The following is a 15,991-nucleotide window of genomic DNA, read 5'->3' as shown; positions in this document are numbered from 1 at the left end:
CCTCACAATCCCTCTTTTTTTTTTCATTTTCAGCACCTGCCTTAGGTTAGGGGGAAATGATATGCAGAGAAAGCAGAAAGGAGGCACTAGAGGGTTGCTCAATTACATCAAGATGACACTTGAACATAGAGCATAACTGAAAACTAGGAATGAATCTGTACAAATCAAATCTAGGAATCTATCAAGCTGAGTCTAAGAACATAGAACAATTCAGTCAAAATTCAGTTTTTTATTTGCTTACACACCATTGACAGAATCTTGCCAGACTAAACCCTTATTACTCTTACACTAATGGATAGGTCTTGGTAGATTCTAGGAATAGCTATCCTGAGTTCTCTCTCTCTCTCTCTCTCTCTCTCTCTCTCTCTCTCTCTCTCTCTCTCTCTCTCTCTCTCTCTCTCTCTCTCTCTCTCTCTCCTATCCTTCTCTAGTCTGCCTCTTGTCTAATTCCCCCTTTCTGGAATGTGATTCCCTTCTTCCTGGGAAAGCAACTCCTCTGAAGGCACCATCTCTCACAGAATCCCATAATATATAATCCTGTGACTCCCACCATTTTAGCTTACTGCTGTCCTTACACTTAAATATGACATTTGCTTGCTTGTTCTCCTTTCTGCACAATATCTTTGATTAAATAGCACATCATTATTTTCTATATCTGTCCCCATCAATTTTGGGGACAGGGCTGGTTGGAATTTTAATTAATTACCACTAGTAATTGTGGTAAGTATGCATACAAGTAAGCAGTAGTTTTAATCATATTGCAGTTTTTTAAAAAAAGAATTGCCATATCTGTTTTGTCTTTGTGATGGATGGTATTTAATAATACTGTCATAGAATTAGAGATCACAAAATGAAACACATTATAATATGTCATGGAAAGAAATACTAGATACATTTTGTGCTGAGAAATTAGATATGATTGATGGCAAATATATTATAGTTCAGCTCATCCATTGCCTGTCCCTTTTGGCTTCATCCTTGAACTAAGTATCTGGTTTCTAGCAAGCTGCTCTCTTGTGTTAAAAGAGGAGCGATGTTGCCTCCACTCTAATTGTCAAACGCCATCACAGTTCAGAAGATTAGAATTTCTTCTGGAACTGATTAACATTGCGCTTTAATATGGCAGATACTGTATCCATATAAAATATGCACAAAAAGATTGTATAAACCATCTTGGTTCCTCCCCCTACAGGCGTGTCTGAGAGCATTGCCAATCACATTCCTTATGTGCCTGTTTGCTTCATTTTCAGCATCCCAGTAAAAAAGCTTTTTGTTGTTGTTTTGCTTACCCATTTAGCATCTCACTCATAACATCTGTACAGTGAAACATAAATCCTCACAATCCCCCTTAACTTGCTGCCTATGGCATTATAGTCAGTTTGGGATTTATGCTGCTTTTCTAGTGCGCGCACACACACTCACGCACATGCACACATGCACACACAGAAACACATCCCTGGAGAATTCTAGAGTTAAAAGTCATATTCTTTAAGCTTACTGGTTATAACAAAATGGTTGAAGAAAGCTCAGGGGAGTTGTATTTTTGCAAGATTTGCTTCACATGATGAAAAAACTTTTTTTTTGCAGCAGACAAAGCACGGGGGGGGGGGGAATACAGTAGTGCAGTGAATCCAACTAAAGTTGCATCCCAAGTGGTACATTCCCGGGGGAGAAAAACTCCATTGGATGCTGTGGGACTCACTTCCAAGCCAACAAGCAGAGGCTTGCAGTGAACAGCTGCATTCCTACACAGGAATGGCCTGGGGCGAGAAAAGGATAACAAGCAGGGGCATCTGTGTGAAAGCCTCACTATAAAGGATTATACACTGCAGAGCTGTTGTAACGGGAAAGGGGATTACAATCAAGTGCAGCTGCCATTAAGAGAATCTGGGTCAGGCATATGGAGAAATGCACAGGGGGGTTGGAGGCAGGGTATTTGCCAGGGTGTCCAAATGACACACTGTTAAATATCACAGTGTGTGTGGAACTAACATTAGATCATTCCAAGCGACCAAGATTTACCACCTCTTTCATTTCTCCTAATCAGCCAAAGGGTGCTGACTTTTAACTTCTTTGGAAGAAAGGGGATGAGATAGGGTGGCTCTGTTCAAATTCAATGCCACACGGGCAGAAAGGAGGAATAGAATACGATATACTTTATTGGCCAAGTGTGATTGGACACATAAGGAATTTGTCTCTGGTGTATAAGCTCTCAGTGTGCATACAAATGACAAAATGATATAAAGGGTCCTTGGTGCTCTCCGAGCTTGCTTGTTTTCTTGCAGACATTTCATTACTCAAACTAGGTAACATCATCAGTGCTAGTAGGGAGAGCAGTTTGCTGTCAGTTTATATTCCAGTGCATGGGTGTCAAACTCACCACGTCACATGATGTGTTGCCATGTATCGTGACTTTTTTTTGCATTGCCAGAGCTGGGGTGGGTGCGGCCTCCGTATGATGCAACTGGCCTGCAGGCCGGCAATTTGAGACCCCTGTTCTAATGTCTTTCCCTATCATTGGTGGGGATGGTCTTGGAGATTCTCTGGCTGGGCTCTTTAGATTAGATTAGATAACCTTTATTGTCATTTTTTTTCCTGTGGGCAGAACAGCACACAGAACGGCTCTCAAGTGTATACATACATAACACACATTTAAAACATACTACATACAACATATGTATAGACCTACACCCTTACATATAAGTAACATATACATATTAATCACTGTCCATCTTGAATACGTAACGGAAGGAGGAAGCTTTAGAATCAGAAGGTTAATACTGTATGGAACAAAGCTGTGACTTCTTTGGCAGTTTCTTGATTGGGGTTTGTTTACTTGATTGTTCATCTGATGTTAGCCTTGGAATTAATTTATGCTGATTGCTGGTGGAGAGGTGCTGGAGTCTTTTTGTTCCTTTTTGGGCTTAGTGATAGTCTCTTTTGCATGGACTATAGATGTTGTTAATGTCTATGTGTCTATTGATTTTCCAGAGTGCCAGGCTTCCAGAAATTCCCTGGCACTTTGGACTTGGCTTGGTCTAGGATTTTCACATTTTCCCAATTGAAACTACGGTATGGTTAAACTTGTCTATATGTTGTGAAATTATATGTTGTGAAAGTGATATAATCGTAAGATGTCAATAGGAGAAGATAATAGGAAAGATGGGAAGGATAATAGTAATAGAGCCGTACTACATGGATAGATATCCTTAGGCATAAGACAGTGCTATGGGAATTAGGTGTGAGGTGTCTGTGGAAGGAATGGCTGCCTGCTCCATCAGAGTCTTTTATTCTCTTTGCTGTTCTAGTTTTCCATGGTTGTTTCTCCTGCTCCAATTAGAAAGCAGGAAACAGCATGGAGAAGCCCCAACCATGCTTCATTGAACTAAGCATTAAGCAGGGATAAAAGCAACATTCTCCCACACACTTCTAGGCAGAAAAGGGTCTGAATAGCTCAGCAGAATAATACTGACATGATTGTTTGAAGAAAACAATAGAGTTACAAACTGAATAATGCCTTTTCCAATCAGAAAATCAATCTCTCTCTTTCTCTCCCTCTCTGTCTCTCATTCCAGCAGAGCAGATTTTCATTATCTGGGTATATGGCATTTATAGCAAAGACTAAACAAAAACTCTAGACCATGTTTTTGTAAATGATTTTTTTTTATATACAAAAGAGCACCCCTCTCTTTTCTCTGTCTTTCTTCGCTCCCAGATGCTCTTCTTTGCTCTCTGGGAGAGCAGCACAGAGCAAAATCTGATTTTCACATTAATCAGCATGATTTTGTTCCCTTGATGTACGGAGGCATTGCCATTTCATCCTGCATGCCTTGCATAATGATACCATCCCAGCCACTCCATGATTCTTGATGATGGAAACAGCCACATCATTAATGTGATGGAAGTAACAGGGAAGGAAAACAAAGGCCCTGGAAAATGGAACAAGAGAAGTCGCATATACCAAACTGAAATAATAATTTACCCCAATGAACTAACATTTGCTGAATAGATGACATGGTTAAATTTGACAAAGAGGATTCCTCTTAGCACAGAATTAGAATTTTTGTAGTACCCAGGCAAAGGATATTCTGCTTGTTTCTAAAGTAATGCAAGGAACAATCTATGCTTTCTACATGAAATAATTTTAAAATAAGTACAAATAATTATTATATACAGTTCAATTATTACAATTATTACAGTTCAATTATTATATACACCACTGTTATATATAAAAAAGAAGGGCATCTGTTCTCTTGACCTTACTTTGGACTACTATATTTTGCAGGAATATAAAAGTCCAGTCCTGAATAGATTTCTCCAAGTTACACATGGCTGGAATCCATCCCTGGGCATTAATAAGTGTGCTGTTGATGCATCACCACCTGTCATAGGATGCTCTCTTATGTGGCCCACATGAAGCAAATAAGCCCAAGCACCAGTAGATGGTGCTCCAGAATGTGTAGTGGAATTTCTTCAGTGAATAGCCAACAAAACTATTGTTTTGAACTGCAGGTTAAGAGAGAAGAGATGTTGGCAACCATAGATGATAGCTTGCGATGGAGCTCTACAGTGGTTCCACAAAACAATCTTCTAATTCCACCACAAATTGCAACACTAGATGGAAAAAGATTTGGTTTTCCAAAACACAATTTCCTCTCCTGATTTTTCCTTATTAAATGTAAGTGCATCATGCACTTACATTGGCTGAACAGATAACAAAACACTGGAGGTGCTTCAGTCTCTTCCATATCATTATATGCATTGTGTTACATGAATTGATTCAGTGGTGAATTCTGATCATCAGTCTACCCCATTAACTCATTACATTTCTCTTATAATGCTTATAATCCAACTCAAATTAAGTAATTAGAAATCATACGGGTTTTAAAGGGCAAATAATTAACTAGGGAGGAGTGAATCTTTCTGTCCTGCTCCATTGCTATTTAGAGTTTTGCATCCTTCCCACCCATTTCCACAAAAGAATCCATTAAGGAAGGAAAAATGAAAAAAGCAAGTCAGTATCTTTTTTATTTGAGAGCACCCGGAACCATCTGTTTGGAAGCATCCTATAAATATATGACGTTTTATAAACAAGTCAGATTTTCAGAACTGGAATCAAGGCATAAAGGCAGATATTCCACTGTTCTTTATATGAACTCTCCATTTTATGTTTAGCTGCTCAAAGATACTTCTTTTTTTATGAAGTAGAATTGGGATCAATGCTTTTCCCATGGAAGCATGGGAATGCAGGCCTTCTGGCTGTATTTTTGTGGCCAATATGATTCAACAGCTATGTTCAGATCAGAGGAAGCTGGCCCTGTAGACTAAAGATGTTTCTGTAGCACCAAGTTTATCTGCTTCCCATCAGCCCTCTCCTTCTATCCTCCGCATTTGCAACTTCTCCATAACTTGGTGTTCAGTATAAGTTGCCTTCTTGTTCTGACTTGTCTTTATTTAACAAACAGACTCATTCCTACAAAGATTCATAAGTGGAGTTCACATTTGCTCTGAATGGAAGGGAAGGGAAGGGAAGGGAAGGGAAGGGAAGGGAAGGAAAGGAAAGGAAAGGAAAGGAAAGGAACAGACTTGGAAAATAGTTTTTATTGAAGAAAATAATTAGGAGCTCAGAAATGTAACCAAGTCTTTACTGCAGATTAGTGAGTGCCTATTAAGAAAAGGTGGGTGTGATCTGACCAAGCCCAACTGCTGGTTCTGGTTTTCATTCCTTCTGCTGTTGTTGTTTGGCTGGTTGTGATTTTATTGCATGAGTGAAGAGTAAGAAAAATAACACTGAATGTATAGAAGAAGGTAAGGTTCTGAATCTGCTGTGTCATAGCTGTGAACAATGTTTGTTTGTGTCAAACCTACCCCAACCTGATCCCTTAGAAAAGAAAGACTATCCACTCCATTTGGCTGAAGTGAAAGGTTCTTTTACTGAAAAGATGTTGGCTGCAGTAAAGTGAACTAGATCTGGATTTCCTGCTTGCAAAAGATACAGAAATGTTTCCCCTCATCCCAGCCCTCTCCCCATGACCCGTCCATCTTCAGCCAATCGGAACTGGCTGAAGTATTTTGGGAACGCTAAGATGTTTTGGGATAATCCACATTCTTTCTCAGGATGTCTGGCCTTGGATACTGGTATAAACTGGTTCTGAGCTTTTCTGGTCTTTATCACCTGTCATTCCACCCCTCCCTATTTCCTATCATGTACACACACAGCTTTATTGTCCATCTATGCTTCCCCCCTTCTAACCTTTGATGGCAGAATGTCTGTGAGGTGCCAAACTGAACCTGGCAGACCTGACAGTTTGTTTATTAAACAAATTTATATAAACATCAACTCATACACAGATGACTCCAGGTAGCTTACAACAGTAAACCTGAAAGCTAGTTTCTAGATTGGATTTAATTTCCGAAGAGCTGTTTGGATGACTTAAAGGATTGATACTAGAGTGCTCAGAATCAGTTGGCTCTCTTACCATTAGCTATTTGATGTTTGAGGAACTGTCTCACCCCAATTACATCTATCTTTCCTGTCAGATTTGGCAGAAAAGTCCCATCTACAAATAAACATGATGTCAACGCTGCTAATATTGAACATTCTTGCTTTGACAAAATATACAGAACTGTCTGGTATTTTTAGAGTTAATTCAGATGATGTTGGGAGGGAGGAGAAAGATAGGACTGCGGGCAGGAAGAGAACGGAAGAGAACCTTTGCCCTTCCACCTGATATATATGACAGCAAATTTAGGGAGGGAACCTGCTGGTAAATTAATTGCTCAGGGGAAGAGAATTTCAGATCTTAGCATCCCTTCGGTCGTGCTGACATGTTGTAACATAAATAAAAGACTTTTTAGGAAAATAATGCCTGGAAGTTCTTTGAAGTGTTTCATTAGTCGGAACCTGACACATCATCTAGTGGGACTCAGGAGGTAAACCTTTTCTGCCAGAGTGCCCACCCTCAGGCCTCCTAAGGTGAGATTAGTCCCAACCTTGATGGCCTTCAGGAAGAGCCTGAAGACATAATTTGCCATCTGGTCTGGGTACCTGGTCATTTGTGTTTGCTTTTTTTTTTTTTTTACTTTTAACTCCTTAAGCCATCCAGAGCTGCAGCAGTGAGATATGTAGCTATATAAATTATAAATAAATTATAAATAAATATTAGCTACTTTTTCTTTATCTAACCATGTGCAGTTCAGTCCTTACAAAGCAGAATTTTCAGTTCTGGGAGTTGAAGTCCACATGTCATAAAGATACTGAGGTTGAGAAACACTGCTGTAGACCAATGCAAATTATATGAAGGAAAAAATGATCTTAGAATACTTTGTGTCCTCATTTAATCCTGGATTTTCTGACTGCTCAGAGATGATAATTAAAATAAAAGCCTATGAGGCATTGGATAAAATCTGGATTTTCTATGTTTGGGAGGAAATTCTTGTTGTTATTTTTCTGTATAACATCCCTATTTTTCCTTTCCTTCCTGTATACTATTTTGAGTGCTTCTGCTGATAGTGATTTCCTGCATTCCTGTAGTTAAAAAATGACCATTTAAAGCAATAAATTTTCCAAGTAAAACAATTTGTTCAGTATTTTGCCACTAGTGAAATTCTCAACAATTGTTTCAGGCTAATTCCTGTATTTGAAATAAACTTACTCTTTCTCTGCAATAAAGAACGATATGACTTAATTTACTTCACTCTTATAGATAGAAGTAGTTATTTTTTTAAAAGAAACATTTCTACCAGATTTGGAAAGTCATTTATTTTCATTGATTTTGAAATTTTAGGAGCTGCTGCAAAAAGTAGTTTGAGGACTGATTCAAGATCTTGCTGCTTCAATTTACCTAGCCCTAACTGAGGTGAACTTAATTAATCAGAATAGAGTTGGAAGAGACCGTGGAGGTCTTCTAGTCTGCTCAAGCAGGTAGCTGTCCAGTGATGAAGCACCCACAACTTCTGAAGGCAAGCTGCTCCACTGGTTAATTGTCCCCACTGTTAGGAAGTTTCTCCTTAATTCTAGGTTGCTTCTCTCCTTGATTAGTTTTTACCCATTGTTTCTTGTCTTGCCTTCTGGTGCTTTGGAAAATAAGTTGATCCCTTCTTCTTTGTGGCAGCCTCTCAAGTACTGGAATACTGCTATCATGTCACCCCTACTCCTTCTTTTCTCTAGAATAGCCATACCCAACTCCTGCAACCGTTTTTCATATGTTTTTATGTTCAGGCCCTTAATTATCTTAGTTGCTCTTCTTTATCCAGTCTCAACATCTTTTTTTGTAATGTGGTGACCAAAACTGGATGCAGTATTCTGGGTGTGGTCTTACTAAGGATTTATAAAGTGGTACTAATACTTCATGTGATTTTGATTCTATGTCTATTTTTATACCAGCAAGAATTAGCTTCTTGGATTGCTGCTATACTTTGCATAAATATACTGTATTGTTCCAAAGTAGGGCTCCGACTGCAGAATATGAGAGATCTCTGTCATTCTGTCCTGGTAATTTGGAATAAGGCAGAGCTAAAGGTTACTACTTAAAATATTAGGGACTTTCAGGGGGGCAAAGCGGATCAATAGTGAGAAAAAACCCACTGGTCATTTCAGAGAAGCATTACTACATTTATCCTAAAATCAAAAGAACAGAAATAACACTAGGTCTCCCTAATCTGTACATGGCAATCAAAAAAGACAAGACAGCAAGTACTAAGCTATGGGTAAGGAAACAGAATCAACAAGGTCGAAGGATTCAGACACAAATAGTCTAGAAATCAAGAGGTGAGCAACTAGGGTGCAAATGCAGAGATGTGCCAGTGGGGACCTGCTTTATGCTGAAGGGTTGTATGCATCTAGCTGGCATCATTGGCTGAGTATCTCAGCATCTTCTCCAGGAAGCCTTTTGGTAAGTTGATCAACCATATCAGTGCAGAGAGATTTACAGAGCAGTTTATAGATATTTGTGTTCGTTTTTCAATCTAGCCAGTTGCCTACTGCCTACTTAGAACTCAGTCTATGCCCCACTAGATCTAACTTCATCCTTAATTTAGCAAGGTCAGATTCAAAAGCCAACCCATAGCAGTTAGTCTGGATATAGCTGTATATTACATTTGAAAGAAAAAGTTGATATAGATGTGTTAGACTAGGATTAGGTCTACCTTTATAGTCAGCCATGAAGACCATTGGGCCCAACATTATCAATCAGCTAATCTAACTAACAAGGTTGTTGTATAAATGAAATTGGGGGGAGGGGAGAACTAGGAAATGAAGATAGATAATACATATATATCTAAAAGAAATTAAATAAATGGAGGAAATAAACTACCAAATAAGGTGAACAAGGTCTACACAGATCAATGGAAAGAAAGATAAGAACATTTACGCAAAGTTAATACAAAGGCTGGGTTGTCCAGCAATGTGTCACATATTCCAACCTTTGCTCTAGCTCTTTCATGTCTAAAAAGATTGCTACAGAAGGACTTATCCTTAAGCCAGCAGCTGGGACAGGAGAAAATACTGCAAATATCCAATGGAAACCATTCAGTTTCTTTTTTTTAAGTGGCATTCGAAGCCAAATTGCTTCTCTAACAGATGAGTATCATAAGCATCAGCTCCCAGATTGAAACTAGATGTAAAATGTTGCCATGAGAAGTCATTAAGTACAAGCCTTCTAGCATTCCAACATCATGAGCCAAGTCCTGTCATCATAACTCTGCAGCTGAGAAGAATGAGACCTGTCTAGAAATGAGAGAATCAATTGAAGGTTTAATACATATGTTTTCTAAAGTTCATGATGAAATCATTCTTGATCTGAGAAAGGAAGCACTGAGGCTGGGGTGTAGCTCTAGCAATCTGGCTGGCTTCCCTTTCTTCTATAAACACGCCAGAGAGCTTGGAGGGAAAAAATGCACATGGATTGGAAAGTTGCAAGGCAGCCTGGAGGTCAGCAGAGACCTTTCTTTTTGCAGGTGTTGCTTTTAGTTTTTGCCAGAAGCTACTCTGGACAATCTGTGGCTGAGAAGAAAGAGAAAACCAGGCAGCTGTAGCTGTAGGCTTGGGTTGATTTGATCTTATGCTTAATTGTAGAAATATTCACATGCTGTGAAGGTTATAGAAAAATTCAAAGGAAGACTGAGCCCCCCTCTCTTTCTTTTTTTAGGGGGTGTGATGGCTCAGCAGTTAAAGATGTTGAGCTTATCATCTGGAAGGTTGACAGCCTCGGTTTGAGACCTGAACGCTGCACAACAGGGTGAGCTCCCGTTACTTGCCCTGGCTCCTGCTCACCCAGAGTTTGAAAGCAAGCAAATGCAAGTAGATAAACAGGTATTACTTTGGTGGGGAGGTAACAATATTCCATGTGCCTCAATGTTTAGTCATGCTGGCCACATGACCACCGAAGTGTCTTTGGATAATACTGATTCCCTAGAGATGAGCACACAGATCCTTAAGAGTTCGACATTTTGGATAAGGGAAACCTTTACTTTTAGCTTTAAGGACTCTTTTTAGTGATTTTCCTCATAGCATGTTCCTAAAAATATAACAGGTCATTGCAACAAATGCATCTTCAATAGCATGTATCAGGCTAGATATGAGCAAATCAATCTGGGGTCAGGTTTTTGACACAGTACAACAGTGATCCTGAAGCAGCAAAATGAAAAAGTGGAATAGACAGAATTCCCCCCTCCCCCATTCCTCCCACCCAACTCTGTTGTCTCATAGCATTTTCATACATTGGTAAAATTGGAGAGAAAAATGTCACGTGGACAGTTGAATCATTGGTTTGTTGGAGAGGTGGGTTCAGTCACTAGATCTCTGATTATAATATCTATGGCCTCAGAATGGAAGCTTTTTGCTTCAGGAGCAAAGCAAAAGTCACTCTTGCTCTCTCTTTCACACAAAAACACACAGAGAGAGAGAGAGAGAGAATTTTGACATCCTTTGAAGATCTTTGAACTTCCTCCAAAGTTTTGGGGGTCTGTATGTGTGGCATTAGGTTATAAATGTTTGTGCTAGGACATATCAACATTTGCATACAAATTCTGTATTGCTGGAGGTGAAATAATCCATTCCTTCACACAAGATAAATGATCAGCTAATTTCTGATTAAAACTTTATTTTTCATTTGAGCAAAGCAAAAATATACTGTATAATGTAGCCACAAACTGTTTTGCATGTAACTTTATCCAAGAAGAGGAAATCTTTCTGGACATTTGGAAAGGAAAGGAAAGGAAAAAGGAAAGGAAAGGGAAGGAAAATGAAAAGAGCATTGTACATCTGATGTGTCTTTGTCTTTCCTAGTATTTTCTGCAAAGCAAGAATGATAACCACTACCTGAATAAAAGATGGAGCCCATCTGCAGTCTGATGTATCTTTCTTGGTGAACAGTTTCCTTCTCTTATCAGGGAAAGTGTAATGATTAAAAAAAAATGCCTGGAATATCACAAATCTCCATCAGAAATCAGGTCTGGTCATTTGGAAAATAAGTAATGAACATCATTTGTCAATGTCACTGTTAAGTGATGAATTTTCTTATGCTTAAGACCCGAGGAATATGTCATCTTTATTCCCAAATTTGTTTTTGGATCTGTTAATTTAATTAAACTTCCATTGCTGAAGCTTCATAAAAAGTGATGAAGCATGAAAGGTGCCTGGTTTGTTGCACTGGATAATTAAAAGAACAAGGATAAGGTGAGAGGGAGTTGAAAGAGTAACTAGATAGACGTATGTTTCGTTCCTTAGAAGATCAGTATTGAAACGGAGCTTATGAACACAAGCCACTGAAATTATCACATTTCTCTATTAAAACTGTTTTACGAATGTATAACCAACTGTTAACCTAAGGTTTATACCCAACTGAGTTAAAAACAAAAACAAGAATTGTATATCCCATCCAGCTCAGTATCAAAAACTTAATTTCTAACCCACAAATAGCTAAAAGAATGGGGATGGGGTAAAATTAGTTTCTAGAACTGAAGCAGCTTTGGGTCCAAGCCCTAACATTAAGCCTAAACCCAACAATTAAGATCCTCCAAGTCTAAGATCTACAGCATATTCCCAGAGATTGAGTTCCAGCATCTTCATCCCCAAAATCATGTACTCTCCTGAATCTATTTACTAGTGTAGACAATGTTCCCAAGCAAAAAAAAACAAGAAGTCGTGATAGAATGATTGGTCTTCCAGCTAGAACAGTCCTTTTTGCACTTTCTCAGAAGACAGATCCTAAGAAGGGTGGTTAGGCCCAATCAGTAGAATAATTCAGTTAAATCTTCCTCTTTACAGTACAGTATGTTTATTCTCTAAGCTCTGTCCGGGGTCCTGAAAGAGCTTTCTCCAGCTACCACATCCAGGGCTAAATCTTGCATCCCCTTCCTCTGCTTCCCAATGCATCCCAGTTACCAAGCCTGGCCAATCAAACTCTATGGGGGCTCAGAGGTCAGTTCTGAGTACAAGACATATTATTGTCTGGGATTTTATGAAGCATTAGGAAACGTAGTAGTTTCTACATAAGGTTTTTCTGTAGGATTCAAATCTTCACGAAAACTTGCATAAACTGCTAGTTCTGCCAGCAAACTCTATGCTGTTAGTTCTGCCAGATGATGTTAGCAGGGCATATTTGCTTCTTCCATGCTTCCCCTTTTGTGAATCTTACAATTTGATAAGAAGATAAATCTATTCCCACCGTCTCTTTCTCCCCCCACTCCCAATCTCTCTCTCTCTCTCAATCTCTTCTCTCTCTCTCTCTCTCTCTCTCTCACACACACACACACACAAACACATTCTTTTCTGGCAGAAGCATAAACAGAACAATGATGGCAGTAATACTTTTGTTCTGAAATGATGAGAAAGCTCTCAACACTATCAGGCAATGTGGATAGCGGGAGAATTATATATGCAGGAAGTGATGATGAACTTGACCAAAAATTCATCTTGCTCTTTCCAGATGTCTATGTATAAATAGGAAGCAAGGGAACTTTTATAGGTAATGCCAAGGATTCTTTTATTTGAAACATAGCATTTATGAATGCTGGTATGACAAAAACCAGAAGCAAACATATTCTGTTCTTTTAAAATGGAATGTACATTGTATCTAATTTAATTTGATCTTCAAATAAAGATAGTACAGCAACCAACTGAAGCATGACTGGGGATGTCTGTGCCATCTAATGTATTTGGATACTAAATCAACAGCACAGATATATCATGACAGGTCTCTTTTATGTTTTCCCTTATTGCCTGCCAAAAGAAGGCATCTGTGAAATCTGGAAAACATAAGCAAGCAAGGGAGGGGGGAAGCTCAGATGATATTTTCTAGTATGGGTACTGCTACATTTTCATATTTTCTTCTTCCAATAACTTTGCCTCAGTGTTTTTGTGTGTGTGATTACTCCATTCTACTATAGATAATGTTCATATTTTTAAGGCAGTGAAACTAATTTGTAGATTTTCATAACAATTCTATCAAAAGCTCATATTAAATCATTGTTTCAATGAAGGAGAATATTTGTAGCTCAGGGTTGAAATGAGGGATCCTTGATGCTCTCTGAGCTTGCTTGTTTTCTTGCAGACGTTTTATTACCCTAACTCTGGGGCTGCCACAAAGCGCCTGAAGGCAGGACAAGAAGCAATGGATGGAAACTAATCAAGGAGAGAAGCAACCTAGAACTAAGGAGAAACTTCCTGACAGTTAGAACAATTAACCAGTGGAACAACCTGCCTCCAGAAGCTGTGAATGCTCCAACACTGGAAGTTTTTAAGAAGAGACTGGACAGCTATTTGTCTGAAATGGTATAGGGTTTCCTGCCTGAGCAGGGGGTTGGACTAGATGACCTCCAAGGTCCCTTCCAATTTTATTATTATTATTATTATTAGAACTATCATCAGTGCTAGAAAGGACTAGGCACATAGACATTAACAACATCTATAGATTATACAAAAGAGACAATCAACCAACCCCAGAGAGACAAAGACTCCATAACTTCTCCACTAGTAATCAGCACTCAGATCAGCATAGATTAATTCCAAGGTCACCTTCAGACCAACAATCAAGTAAGCAATACCCCAATCAAGAAACTGCCATAGAGCCATTAGTAAACAGCCCAATCAAAGAATCTCTAAGACTGCCCCCACCCACATAGACAGGCAAGACACTCCTTACTAGCACTGGTGATTCCAAAGATGCTTTTTCATGAGGCAACTGGACTTTCTTGTTTTTCTTTGAAGACGTTTCGCTTCTCATCCAAGAAGTTTCTTCAGCTCTCCATTCCCCATCATCCAGTCAGAGCTGAAGAATCTTCTTGGATGAGAAGTGAAACGTCTTCAAAGAAAAAACAAGAAAGTCCAGTTGCCTCGTGAAAAAGCATTTTTTGGATAAGTATGACCTGGATGACTGAGAATGTTCATAGACATTTAGCACTGATGATGTTACCTAGTTAGGGTAATGAAATGTCTGCAAGAAAACAAGCAAGCTCAGAGAGCACCAAGGACCCTTCATCATGGATTCAATTTGAATTATTGAAGCAGATGCATCTAATGCCATTTTATCTGGACTGCTTTTGTCCATGAATAGGCACATTAATTTTTGTAAAACTAAATTGAAGCACCTAACTCTTTTTTTAATTTCCAAAAGCAAAGTCAATTCAATCAGCATAACCTTGGATTGTAGCTGAATCTGGCAAAAAATAACAAAACAAAACAAAATAAAGTAAAACAAAACACATGCATGTCCATGAAGTCATTAATCCAGACTTTACCTTCATATATTTGCTTTCACCATCAGTTTGCTTGAATCAGCTTGTCCAGATCAGACAATCAATCCAATTAATGAAAAAGACTTGATGGCTTGAACAGGATCAGTATTCCAAATTGAACTGAATCTTTTCTCCTTTTTGCTACATGTTCATACTGCAGCATGCAAATATGTACTAATTCAGTTCAATATCCAAATGCATTGATCAAACTAATTAGGGGGAAAGAATCTAGGAGTTTGATTTTATTTTTAGTTTTACAGTTGAAAAACATTTATTTCAGCCTAAGAAAGTGATAACATGCACAACTATTAACTAAAAAAAAAGAGTCAAGGCAGAGTACAAAAGAGATTTACTATTTCTATTTGACATATGCTGATCAAATTGAACAGAGTATCATGTTGGTTATTAACTATACTTCGCTTCTGTGAGGAAAATTTGAAGGAGGAAAGCACAAGACACACATGTGCATGTGGCGCATGCACACACACACACACACACACACACACACACACACACACATCTGAAATAGAGCACATGTCAGAATTTACAATGTGCCAGCTTGGAGGTACTAATGATCCAAACGTCAGAGGTGTTTCCTCATAAATTGTTTCAATCAGGTTTAATTTTTATGTGAAAATGTATTACAATAAATATAAGGGAATTGCAGGCAATGAGGCCATGGAATTTACTTTTAAAAGCCTTCTAAGACAGCAATCATCTTTAAGACATTTTGCTTCCATATGCACATCAGTGTCTGCAGTCTGAACAAAGAGACTTTTATGGAGACCATGATTGCCTCCAGCTGACCGTGCTCTCTCCCATAGGGAATGTCCTTCTCATATACAAATCCCTAAGCATCTAGAATCATCTTTTGACAGAGAAATGACTAAATTATTCAGGATTAGTTTTGCCTGTTGAGAAAGAAGATATAGGGAAGTTTTCAAGTTCTTCTCCAAAAGAGAGTGAAGTTTATTGTAGGTGTTGAATAGGAAACAATGTATAAAATAAGAGTGGGATGAAATAGCACTAATCATATAACAAAGATTAAATTCATTTACCAATCCTTAGGGTACAATGCTTTAGATCAGTACAAGTGACTAATGATATAGCAATAGCACTTAGACTTACATATATACCATGCTGTAAAGCACTATAGCGTGGTATATAAGTCTAAGTGCTATTGCTATAAGCGGTTTACAGTGTCAGAATGTTGCCCCCACAATTGGAGTCCTCATTTTACTGATCTTGGAAGGAT

This window comes from Protobothrops mucrosquamatus, unplaced genomic scaffold (assembly GCF_001527695.2).
Source record: "Protobothrops mucrosquamatus isolate PMUCROS unplaced genomic scaffold, P.Mucros_1.0 scaffold138, whole genome shotgun sequence".
Taxonomy (NCBI): Eukaryota; Metazoa; Chordata; class Lepidosauria; order Squamata; family Viperidae; genus Protobothrops; species Protobothrops mucrosquamatus.
Note: the sequence above shows the minus strand (reverse complement) of the source record.